Raw genomic sequence first — 10,558 nt, 5'->3', positions numbered from 1 at the left:
TGTTACTTAATATTCAAATTGATCAATACCAATGATTCTTCTTTACAACAAGATGTCAGGTGTAACTTTGGTTTCAGTCCCTGTTTCTAGTTCTTCTTCTGGACTCTGGTTCACTCAACTTGGAGTTTAAACCTATTTCTCACTTGTTTTTCTTATTCGGTCTCTTGCTCTGGGGAATCCTGCATGCGTTTATCCATACTCTGGACCCTGAACTCCTCTGAATCATTTAAAAGTAAACCAAACAAAACTTTGGAGCGGCACTCAGAGGGGACTTCCCAGGCTACAAAAGCACCCGGGATGGGATGTGCTATCCCAGACTCACTGCTCCCAGGGATGCCAGTGAAGGGAATGTTCCAGAAGGAAGCTTCAGTGTGGGCTTGAAGCTCCAGGGACCACAGGAGGAACTTTCCTGGATGCAAAAAGCATCCTGGGACAATCCTCCAGCACCTGGGATAAGGAGTAGCATCTCACCTGAGGTACCAGGGGTTGCTGGCTGCCCAGAACCCAAGAATTCCAGAAAAGGCCAAACTGAGGGAGCCCAGGAGATGGCCCCTGGCTCCCTTTCTCCAGGGCTTCTAATGACTTACACAGTCCTGTTACCTGAATCTGAAATGTCTTTGCTTCTTTCCTTATTTGTGTTGTCAGGAAAAGACAGTCACTAGAGCACTGTGAGTGCAGCTTCATCCACCCACACCCCCAGATCAGATTGGCAATGATCTTTCTTAACCTTCAGAAACGCTCAGCCTGATCACCTCAACCTGCCCCAGAGTTCCAGCCTCCCGACACGGCTCCACTCCTGAAGCTAAAGGCAGCGAAGGTGAGAGGGACACTTCCCCCTGGAGGGATGGCCTCAGCCTTCATTCCTTTCCTCACTTGTCTTTTTCTGCTGTCTCCAGAATTCTACGAGTTTCAGCAAAGGGAGGAATTCATTAAGCAATTTAACGAATATATAACTGGGTGGTGGTGATTTTTTCCTTTTAAAATAAATAATGCTGCAACTATGTGAAAAAGCATTACATTCTCATCAAGAATTCACTTTATACAAAACAAGTCTGAAGGAAAAGGTGGGATGTGGGTAGGATAGACAACTTACCTGGTTTCAGCACAGAGTCAGAAAAATCCCCTCAGCCCTGGGCCAACAAAGATGGTTGGTCATCCTAATCTGAGACCCCCAAGTATCTGCAGGACCAGATTACAACTTCCTTAATTTGGAAAATATTTTTTGACCACCTGCTAGGTAGCAGGCCCTGATCCAGGCACTGGGAAGGCAGCAGTGAACAAACTGACATGGCGAACCCTCATGGAGAAGAAAGATGTCTCGAATATTTACACAAGTATGTGATTAGAAACCACCAAAGAGCTCTGAAGCCACAAGTAAAAGTTTAACACCAATACCCCATTTCCCTGCTGCAATGATGTGGGGGTTCCCACTTGCTCTCCCTGCTGTGCTGAGCCCCGAGCACAGCAGGGAGAGCAAAGTCCCCTGAATGCCCACATTCTCCTTTGAACATGGAGCTAAACTGAAGGATGCAGAAAAAGTCTCAGTAGGTGAAGAGCAGCCATCTTCCTTCATTCTTTACCATGGCCTTGGCATAAATTTCCCCAGCAGCAATGAGGGTTGGGTTTGCCTGTCACCCCTCCCTCCCACCCCAATACAGGCCCTTTCTTTCAGGTCCCACATCTGACAAATTGGTATTTAAGGGAACTAGAGAGAGACTGAATTCATTCTGCTCCTACACTAAGATGACTGGAAGCACCTGATCAGAGAACTTTGGGTTCATAACAACAGTTCCCTAATTTCAGTGGCATATAAAATAACCATTTATGCTTGCTCCTATGTCTGCAGGTTGGTGGGGCTCAGGTGACCTAGGCTGGCTTCCTGGGCAGCTCCACTTCAGGGTGAAGAAGTAGGCAGGGCTTGTCTACTCTCTGAGGTTTTGACTCAGGTCTGCTTCACATGTGATCATTCCAGATCCCAGGCTGGGGCAGCAGTTACCTAAGCAAGCTTTCTTCAGGGAGATGGCAGAGCACAAGACAGGAAACCAAATCTCACAAGTGCTCTTCAAGCCTCTGTCACTCCACGCTAACATGCCACTGACCAAAGCAAGTACATGAAGTCAAGGGACAGAGAAATAGACTTGCTTCTTTAGTGAACAGAACTTTGAAGTCACATGGCAAAGTGTATGGGAACAGGGAGGGATGAGAAAATTGGTCCACTGACACAATCTACCACAAGTACCAAAGTGAATATTTTGCTGAGGAGGGGTCTATTCTCCAAAAGAGACCACAGACTTTCATCTTATCATCCACTCTGACTTCAAAAGGCCTTTCTGAGAAACCTCCCAGAAGATGAGCTGTTTGCCTAAGGAGTCCTCAGCAAAGCTGGAAATAGGGTGTTTCCTGAGGCCTGTGTACAGGATGTACAGCAGCAGCCACTGCCTGGCTCCAGAAGGTTTATGTCACCTCAACCCCCTTGTCCTTTGGCTTCAAGGACTGGCTGAGGTACAGACCATACCAGAGGGAATGGCCATTCAGAGCCAGAGTTCCCAAAGCACGGCAAGGCTGTCACTGGTGGTGTGTGAAGCTAACTCTGACTTAGAGAGTGAACATAAATGTCGTTTTTCATTTTTTTTTTTAAACAGCTTTATTGAGGTATAACTTACATTCCATAAAATTCACATATTTTAAATGAAAAATTTTATCAGTTTTAATAAATTTATACAGTTTCACAATAGTAACCACAATCCAGTTTCAGAATGCTTCCATCACCCCAGAAAGTTCCCTCAATTTCCCCTGAAACCATTCACAGTCAATCCCCATTCCCACCTCCAACCTTAGGCAACCAATGATCTGCTTTCTGTCTCTATACAATTGCTTTTTCTGGACATTTCATTTAAATGGAATCATACAAAATATGATCTTTTTTGTTTCGCTTCTTTCGCTTAGTTTTCGAGATTCACCTATGTTGAGGCATGTATCTGTAGTTCGTTACTCTTCATTGTTGAGTAGTGTTCTGTTGTATAGAGACAGTATGTTTTTAACATCTGCTAATCTCTGATTACTAGAGTTTCCTACTCCACAATCTTCCCACAATTTTCTTCCCTGCCATCTTTTATCTGCAAATAATGTTTTAGTGGAAAACGGCCATACCCATTCATTTGTGTCTTGTTCATGACTGCTTTCAAGCTATAACGACAGAGGTGAGTAGTTGTGACAGAAAACTGCTGGCCAGTGAAGCCCAAATGATTTACTCTCTGGTCCTTTAGAGAAAATGCTTGTCGACCCCTGCTCTAAACATTCATCCCCCTTCCAGTGGAATCAAGATTGATTCTATATTTTAAAATGTTTTAACAAACATTCCTGTAGTTGATGGTGCCCATCTCAGCCTGTCTCCAGCTCCAGGAATCGGTCCCTTCACCAGAACAACTAGTAAACAGGCAGGAACTGTCTGATTCAACTATTTGGAAACTCTGGAGTCTAGTAGAACACTGCGCAGTATCTGAGGAAGAGTGGGAGGAAGAGGCTGGTAAACTGCCATAAATATCAATGAATTTGAATCCCCCTTCAGCGGCTACCATAGCCTACTCACAACCTTACAGCACATGCTGCAGTCAGGTCCTCAACCCAGGGCCCTGGTGCAACTTGCGGATGCCAGGGTGGGAAGTAAAGACCTAGTTCCCAAGATCGGAGGATGTGTGGTCTGATCGCTGATCACAGCTTTTGATCAGTTACTTCAGAATGCTGGGGCTGAGCTCTGAGGGTGGCCATTGTTCCAAAAAAGTGGCAGAGAAGTCTTAAAGATGGTACCATTCCTCGAAACTATGGAAAAGAGTTAAACAGCTTCATTAACTGGGCAGGTGCCAAATCAAGAAAACAGTTTCAAAGATCCACGGAAGCTCCTGGCACTCTTGCTGGCCTCTCTTTCCCTACCTCTCCAGGGCAGTGTGGGGAGCCCTTTGTGGGTCTCTGACCTCCTTCTGCCTGGGAAACTCTGACCTGTGAAACTCCTCTCCACTGGAGTCCCTCTCCCAGGATTTGCTCTCCAGGCAAAAGCAGCTTTGGACAATGAAAGCTGTGTAAGTAAGAAATTATTGTGTCGAGCAGCCTGGGCAAAAGCTTACCTGCCTTAGTTCCTGCAGGGGAGAACCCAGGAGAGAGAGAAGATCTGTTTCCTAGGGAGGGGGCATTCAAATTCCTGTAAACAGGGAACTCCTAAGGCCACTAGGAAGCACAAGACCAGGATAAGACACAGGCTCAGAAAAGACAGGGAGGACCCTGCACTTGCATTTGTCTTGAGCTGACTTTCTTTATAGTAGAGCTCAACTCTGAAGGGGAGCACCAGCCAGTACAAAGCCAATTTGCAAAGGCTGTGAAAGGTGTTTCCGGATTGGTTTCTTTGGTTTTGTTAGCTCCAGGTAATCAAGAAAATCTTTGTCATATCACCATCTTGATACAAACCCAACAAACAAACATTTAAGACACTAAATCTCAGAATACAAACTTAAGAAACAGACAGCTCAGGGACTAAATTCCAGAGGTAAAATTTTAAAATGTATAGTGTGCCACAAAAGATTACAAGACAAACAGGAAATGATGATCCATCCAAAGAAAGAGGATAAAAATCAAGAAAACATCAACAAAGAGGACCAACTTGATCACATACCGGAAAAAGACTTTTAAAAAATGGTCTTTGGTATGCTCAAGGAGATAAAGGAAAACACAGAGAAAGGACTAAATTACATCAGGAAAACAATGAATGAAATATAAGAAAGCATCAATAAAGAGACAGAAATTTTAAAAGGGAACCAAACAGAACTACTGGAGTTGAAGACCACAATAACTGAAAATGAAAAATTCCCAGAGGGGTTTCAATAGCAGTTTGGAGCTGGCAGAATAAAGAATCAGTGAACTCAAAGACAAGACCAATGAAATGAGTCAGGCTGAGAAGCAGAAAGAAAAAAGAATTAGGAAAAGCAAAGTAGTCTAAGCAACCGTGGGACACCATCGAGTGTACCAATATACATATTATGGGAGTCCCAGAGGGAGAAGGAGAGAAAGGAGAAGGAGTATTTAAAAGAAATAATGGTCCACGAAGATGGTGGAACAGGTGAGGCTAAATGGGCTTCTCCTGCATGAAAGTAACTAGAAAGGGGCTGGAGGACACCAGGGACTGCAGTTTCAGGGCGTGACCAGCCATAGAGGGGGCCCCACAGTATGTGGAGGGACACAGACAAAAACGGAGGAGAGAGACGGCAGCTGGAGGGATGGGGTGAGTGTGTTCCCACTGGACCACCTTCCAGCTGGCAGCAGCAAACCCGCCGCTGGGCAAGGGAGTGAGCAGCAGCTCCTCACTCCTGGGTACCTACCTTGACAGTTTGCTGGGGGGTGGGTGATCCTCCATAGTCAGACAGCGGGGAGCTCTGGTGAGGGAACCCGGCAGGCAACGTTTGCTCTCCGCCCATGCAGTGGGGGTGGGGTGTGGAGTGCGGTGCAACAGTGAGAAGCAGGGAAAGGAGAGGCGCCATACCAGTGACTGGGAGCCCCTCCCGCACCCCAGAGACTCACTGAAGCAAGGCGGGCAGGGAGCAGGCAGGCAGGGCGCACGTTCCACCTGTGGGGTGCCCTTGGTCAAACTCCCTGCATGCCTGCTCAGGGCCCGCATCAGAGCCCCAGGATAGGCGTTCCCCAGTGCACATGGCAAACTGGTGCACTGATTGGTTCCCCACCCGGTTTTGCCTCTGCCCACTGCAAAGCAGAAGTTCAGGGAAGATCTACCTGAGAGCGCCACCTGCTGGTAGGATTGGAAAAGTGTACTCCAGAAACCAAATTATGTATCAATGCTTAAATAATTCTTGATGGGGTGACAAATGTCTGTTAATGGGATTATAAGTATCAGAGCTGTATTGAAGGTGAATAGGATTGAAATGAGTTGTTTAAAGGTGTGTTTCCCACATTTCAGCACCACAAATATAGATAGGTGCTTGGATGATATACTTCTAATGTATGACACTAGCACATAGAGTTGAAAACAGAAGAGTATATGGGAAAAATGTACATATTGCATACTAGGGACTACAATTAATAGGAATATCATACTAGTATTACACAGATACCAGAGACAAATAATTAAGGGCTGACAAGATCTATGAGATGTTTTGAGTCATGAGAACTGTTTAAAACGGTGCTGAGGATTGGACAACTAAGTGATGATAATGTAAGGTATGGATGGATTATCGTGGACATAACATATGGCATGTGAACTCAGGAACCTTCTACTTTATAAGTCAGGCCCATGATACTGAGGCTTGCTCAGGCGAAACTTATGGTTGTAAAGAGGAGGCTAAGCCCACCTATAATTACCTCCAGAGAACTTCTTTTGTTGCTCAAATGTGGACTTTCTGTCTCTAAGCCTAACTCTGCAAATAAATTCATCACACTCCCCTCAACGTGGGATAGGATCCCTTAGATGAATTAGCCTTCCTGGAGATGTGCGACATGGATTCTGGGAATGAGCCTGGCCCTGGCATCAAAGGATTGTGATGCCTTTTTGATCAAAAGGGGGAAAAGAAAGGCAACAAAATAAGATTTTAGTGGCTAAGAGTATTCAAATAGAGTCAACAGGCTGTCCTGGAGGTTACTCCTATGCAAGCTTCAACTGTCCTGAAAAACTTAAAGAATACCCAGATCCCTATCTGAGATTCCATAAAAGTTTCACGCAGTTTATTCTTCAGAAACTTAAATCCTTCAGAGTGCTCTTATGCCAGCTAAGTCCCAAAACCCAGAGGCAATAGCCTCTTCAAGAACATCAACTAGATATGTCCCCTTTGCTCATAAAGTTGATATCCCTTTACAACACGAACAGGTTAGGGTGGTCACTGCCTACACATCCCTGAAGATCAGGAAGTGATTAAACCAGAGAAAGGAGTAGCAACAGACAAGACGGAATTTGACAAAGGATTATGAATGCTAAATCTTTATATAATTTTCTTTTTCTTAGTTGCTAGGGTATTAGAATAGCTAGAAGGAAAAAACTGAAATGGTGGAACTGTAACACATTGCATCCTTTGAAATTTGTTCTACAGTTATTTGTTAAATTGCAATTTGAAAGCTATACCTTTTTTGTATATATGTTACATTTCACAACAGGAAATAACTGAAACTATGGTATTATAACTCAAAACAACTCTGGAAATTTCCTATATGTCTACTTGTTAAATCATACTTTGAAAGATGTTACCTTTTTGTATATATGCTATATTTCCTAATAAGGAAATAACTGAAAATGTGTAACTATAACCTATAATATTCTTTGAAATTTGCTAACTACTTGTTAAATTTTACTTGGAAAGTTATCACTTCTATGTATATATGTTATATTCCACAATAAAAAACTTGAAAAAAAAAAGAAAAATAAAGAAATAATGAGAGTAAACTTTGCAAACTTGGGAAAAGACATGAATATACAGAAACAAAAAGCCCAACAAAGACCAAACAGGATAAACTTGAAGAAAAACACACCTCTTCATATATTGATCAAACTGTCAAAAGCCAAGGACAAGGAGAGAGTTTCAAAGGTTCCAAGAAGAAAGCAATATGTTACTTACAAGGAAGCCCCAATTAGATTGAGTACCAATTTCTCACCAAAAACTATAGAGGCAAGGAGGCAGTGAGTTGGAATACTTAAAGTGCTGAGGGAAAACAATTGCCAACCAAGAATTTTACATCCAGCAAGACTTTCAAAAATGAGGGTGAAACTAAGACATTCTCAGATAAACAAAGGCTGAGGAAGTTCATTACCACTAGACCTGCCTACAAACAGTGCTAAAGGGAATTCTTCAGACTGAAAGGAAAGGTTCCAAGCACCGTAAAGAAATAAAGACCTCCAGTAAAGGTAACTATATGGGTAATTATAAAAGTCAGTACTATAGTATTGTATTTTTTGGTATGTATCTCCATTTCTTACTTCTATGGATGCTAAAAGGCAAGTGCATAAAAAGTGATGATAAATCTACGGTTTTAGACATACAAGTTACAAAGATATAATTTTTAACAAGTGCAAAAAAAGGTAGGGGGACAGCGGGGTATAGGAACAGTGTATGTGTATGCTATTGAAGTTGAGTTTGTATCAAATTAAAAAATGATTATATATTTAGGATGTTAAATTTTAAACCCATGGTAACTGTAAATAATATATATGAAAAATATATCCAGAAAGAAATAAGAAGGGACTCAAAATGGTACAATACAAAACAAAAACAAAAACAAAAAAACAAATAAATATGAAAGTAGGCATTAATGGAAGAATTAAAGGTCCAAAAAGGTACAAGACTCACAAAGACTAAACAGCAAAATGGCAGAAAAAGTCCTTCATTGACTTGAAGTGTGAATTGATTCAACTCTCCACTCAAAATACAGAGGCTGGATAACGCATAAAAATGCACAATTCAACTATATGCTATTTACAAGAGACTCACTTAAATTTCAAAGGCATAAGTACTTTGAAAATGAAAGGATGTAAAGAAATATATAATGCAAGTAGTAACCAAAAGAGAGCTAGGGTAACTCTACTAATATCAGATAAAAGAAAGAGACTTTAAGTCAAAAACTGTTCTGAGACACAAAGTGGATCATTATATACTGATAAAGGGGACAATTAAACAATAAGATATATAAAAATCTATATGCACCTAACAGCTGAACCTGAAAATATATGAAGCAAAAATTGACATATTTGAAGGGAGAAATATTTGGTTCTACATTAATAGTAGGAGAACTTAATACACCACTTTCGATAATCGACAGAACATCTAGACAGAAGATCAATATGGAAATAGAAGACTTGAATGATACTCTAAACCCACTAGACCTAACAGACACATATAGAACACTTTACCCGATGAAAAAGAATGCACATTCTTCTCAAATGCACATGGATCTTTCTCCAGAATATACCATATACTAGGTCACAGAACAAGTCTCAATATGTTAAAAAATATTGAAATCATACAATGGAATTTGTCTTACCACAGTGGAATGAAGCAAGAAATCAATAACAGAGGGAGAAATGGAAAATTTACAAATATGTGGAAATTAAATCCGTACTCATAAACAACCAATGGGTCAGAGGCAAACACAAAGAGAAATTAGTAAATATCCTGAAGTGAATGAAAATAAAAACACAACAAACCAAAACTTAACAAAGGCAGTGCTGAGAGGGAAATTTACAGCCCTAAATGCTACATTAAAAAAAGAAAGATCTCAAATCAGAGCTCCAACTTCAAAACTGGAGGATCTATCCTTTTCAGGGTCACCTGAACCTTAGCACCCGTCCCCACCGCCACCCTCCTCCGTCCCCTCCGGGGCCGCGGGAGACCTGCGATGTCGTCGGCCGGCGCTCGGCCCGCAGGTGACGGCCATGCTTCACAATTGATGACTTTGAAATTGGGCACCCACTGGGCAAGGGGAAATTTGGCTTGACTCAAGGAAAACCACTTCATCGTGGCCCTGAAGGTCCTTTTCAAGTCCCAGATAGAGAAGGAAGGGCTGGAGCACCAGCTGCGCAGGGAGCTTGAAATCCAGGCCCATCTACATCACCCCAACATCCTGCACCTGTACAACTATTTCTATGACGTCCGGCGGGTGTACCTGATTCTGGAATATGCTCCAAGAGGCGAGCTCTACAAGGAGTTACAGAGGAGGCACACGTTAGATGAACAGCGTACAGCCACGATAATGGAGGAGTTGGCTGATGCCCTGACCTACTGCCATGAAAAGAAGGTGATTCACAGGGATATTAAGCCAGAGAACCTGCTGCTGGGGCCCAGGGGTGAGGTTAAGATTGCAGACTTTGGCTGGTCTGTGCACACTCACTCTCGGAGGAGAAAAACCATGTGCGGGACTCTTGACTACTTACCCCCAGAAATGGTTGAGGGGAGAACATACGATGAGGTGGATCTGTGGTGCATTGGGGTGCTCTGTTACAAACTGCTGGTGGGAAGTCCACCCTTCGAGAGTGCCTGACACTCCGAGACCTACAAATGCATCCTCATGGTGGACGCGAGGTTTCCCTCATTAATGCCTTCTGAGGCCCAGGACCTGGTCTCCAAGTTGCTCAGATACCAGCCCTTGGAGCGGCTGCCCCTGGCCCAGGTCTGGGCCCACTCCCGCAGGGGGCTGCCAGCCTCTGCTCACATGGCTCCCTGAGCCCTGCCTGGCCTGTGCGCTTGTACAGGGCGTTCTCCAGGCTCTGCCTCCTTGTCTTTTGTGTCTTTGCTTTTAAATATGCAAGAAGCTAATTAATAAAGGTGGGAACACTTTGCACCAGGGTGTTACAGTTGTGTGAGTTTGTGAAGGGGCAGAATCTTTATTTGGGGTGGGGGGACTCTTTCTTAGGGGAGTGGCCCAAGATTATGTCCCTCCTGGTCCCCAGCGATGGAGACTTCACTACCCTCTCATTACCCCTGCCAACTTGCTGCAGGTAAATGCTATTATTCTTCCTTGTGTCTTTCATTTTTAGTTGATGTCTTTTCATTTCCAGTTGAAAAATATTTTATTGCTG

General features: G+C 43.2%; 1 pseudogene; it reads left to right on the top strand.

Annotated features, from left to right (window-relative positions):
• The first annotated feature begins 9,425 nt into the window (after positions 1-9,425).
• LOC119526417 lies at positions 9,426-10,203 on the top strand (annotated as a pseudogene).
• The last annotated feature ends 355 nt before the right edge of the window (positions 10,204-10,558 follow it).

This window comes from Choloepus didactylus, chromosome 1 (assembly GCF_015220235.1).
Source record: "Choloepus didactylus isolate mChoDid1 chromosome 1, mChoDid1.pri, whole genome shotgun sequence".
NCBI lineage: Eukaryota > Metazoa > Chordata > Mammalia > Pilosa > Megalonychidae > Choloepus > Choloepus didactylus.
Note: the sequence above shows the minus strand (reverse complement) of the source record. Positions and strands in the feature narration are given on the sequence as shown.